At 42.0% G+C, this 2390-nt stretch overlaps 1 protein-coding gene across 1 annotated transcript in view; it reads right to left on the bottom strand.

Moving 5' to 3' along the window:
* SCD (stearoyl-CoA desaturase) overlaps positions 1 to 2390 on the bottom strand; it is a 20634-nt gene that overhangs the window by 7150 nt on the left and 11094 nt on the right. The gene's annotated exons all lie outside the window — the stretch shown is intronic.

Genomic DNA, 2390 nt, shown 5'->3' with positions numbered 1-2390 from the left:
CAATGACATTTTTCAAAAATACCTCTCTTCAGCCCTATTACTGTTCAATTTAAGCAGCAAAATCAATACCGTTTGGAAAATGTCAACGCATTTATCATTTGTATTATGAAATGATTGCTTTGGCTGGTTTTAAGAATAGATTTTCATAAGCCTGTGATCATTTCTTTGTATCAAGATTTCAATGAGCTCAAAGCCATGTATTACACCATCCTAGAAAACATGACATAGAGATCTAACCATGGCTCTATTACCTGTATTACACAAGAGGCTCCTTAATCACCTGCATACCCAGGACTTTTCCTGAAAACACTTTGAAGACAGGGAAATGGCATAACCATCCCTATTTCTTGCCTCAAAAGACTAAGGGACTTGTACACACAGGGAGCCTGTAACAGACACTCTACTCCTCAAGTCCTTTTCAGGTATTGTAACCACTCCTCCTTTACCTGAGATAAAATGATTTACCTGCAGGCCATTCAAGAAGGCAATAATAGACATGGGCCAGGGTTAAAGTCTTGCTTGTTTCCTAATAGTGGGAACTGCCACCCTCCTTCCAGCCAAATATCTCCAAGTAAAAGCAGCCCTTGCTGATCGTGGCCAGAGCTTGGTCACTCAGTATTCCCCCAGAAGAGGGTGGCCCAGCTGCCCTCCCTATCTAAGTAAGCAGAGAAACTCAACCAGTACCTATGCTGGAAAAGTTTCACCAGTGACACAAAGTCTCTTTCACATCCCAGACCCTACACAGCACCATGTAATATGAGAAAGCCCAGTCTGAAAGTTGACAGACAACTTGGGCTTGCACATATGGGAAGGTTTTCCCTGTCTTGCTGGAGGCAGGAGGCACAAATTTGGAAAGAGACCATGTAACAGCTGGATCATGGTATGACTTCATCTATCACATCCTCTCTACAAAGAAAATCAGGAGTCTCAAACCTGAAAAATCTGTATCTTGACCCAAACTTTAGCTCATTATCTTTTCTACAGCTCTTATTGTGGGCCCACCTCTAACTGCAACCCTGACTGAAAATCATGACATTCTGAGAAGAGCAAGCAAAGCCAAGGAGAATGTCTTCTTCCTTGGCATATCCCAGCTACAGGCTATAACCATGAGACCTTCTGTTGTGCTGCAGCTGACAGGTCTTGCAGGTGGAAAAGCCAGTTAGAAGCAGAATTCACAAATTCTCTGAAATTACAAGTCACAGGTCTCTGAGCAGCCAACAGGCATTTTCTGGAGAACCTAAGATAAGACAGTCCATAAACTTCCGTAATCTTAAAAGTTCCTGATCTCCTCTGCTGCCACTAATAGGAATGAGAGAAATTCATCATAAATCTTCTCTTGATCTCATTGAAAGTAACTACTAAAAAAAAATCCATAGGGAATAGTATCGAATTTTCAGTAAAACTTTGGATTAGTTCCTATTGAAGCTGAAATATCTGTGTCTCTCATCTTTGTCTATTCCTATCCCCTACAGCAATAGCTCAGCAAATTCTTTCACCCTCTACCCTATAACCCTGTGAAAAATGGTCTTTGTACAGGACTAGCTAATACACAGCAACCCATCCTGTTGCCTTGCTGAGTGCTGGACCACTGGCTGGAATCAGCAGCTTGGTCCCTCCCCTTCCTCATCAAAGACAGCTGTTTGGTACTATCAGAGAAGAAATTCAATGATGTTTTAGAAAGTTTTTCAAAGCTTAAAAAGCTTTACTCTGTTTTGATTACATGTAAAAAGAGTCATATCCTCTGGAGAATTACTTAAGAGCACAGCACTGATACTTTTGTGTTCACCTTTTTATAGCAGAAAGCGCTGCATTCTGAGTACTTCCCACAGACAAGCAACCCTTCAGTACAGTTGGAGGATGGAGTGTTGTTAGGGCTGACTTACAGCAGCAAGCCTGAGAGGATTTATTTTTCTGTGCTATGCCAATCTGGGTTTTCACTCTGACTTCTACAGATTTGCAGTTTTGTTTGTTTTGGGGACTGTGAAGTACTCTCACAGTAGTTAGGCAATATCCCGAGTTTAGAGCTCTTTGAGAGGTGAAGCAATCTCCCAAGGTGCTTAACAGTGCCTGCAGTCACTTGTGCCACTCTGAATGAGCCCAACCCTTCTCTCCCTAAAATATCACTGACCTGGGACAACTCTCTGGAAGCCAGTGGAGTGATTTGTAACATGATTAGTCCTAAATATCACTCTTCTGAACGAGAGAAACATCCCCTAAATCTCAACAAGTTCTTGGTCTTTATGAAGTAGCAAATTCTACATCCTGTAGAATTCTACAATCCTTGGCTTAGCAGATGTCTTCTCCTTTATCAGCCACACAACAAAAGGAGTGAGGCAACACCAGGAAAACACTTAACACTTCCACACCTCTTTCATGGGACCTGGTGCAAG

This window comes from Geospiza fortis, unplaced genomic scaffold, assembly GCF_000277835.1.
Source record: "Geospiza fortis unplaced genomic scaffold, GeoFor_1.0 scaffold130, whole genome shotgun sequence".
NCBI classification, from domain to species: domain Eukaryota; kingdom Metazoa; phylum Chordata; class Aves; order Passeriformes; family Thraupidae; genus Geospiza; species Geospiza fortis.
The sequence above is the reverse complement of the archived record's forward strand: the minus strand, read 5'-3'. Positions and strand labels throughout refer to the sequence as shown.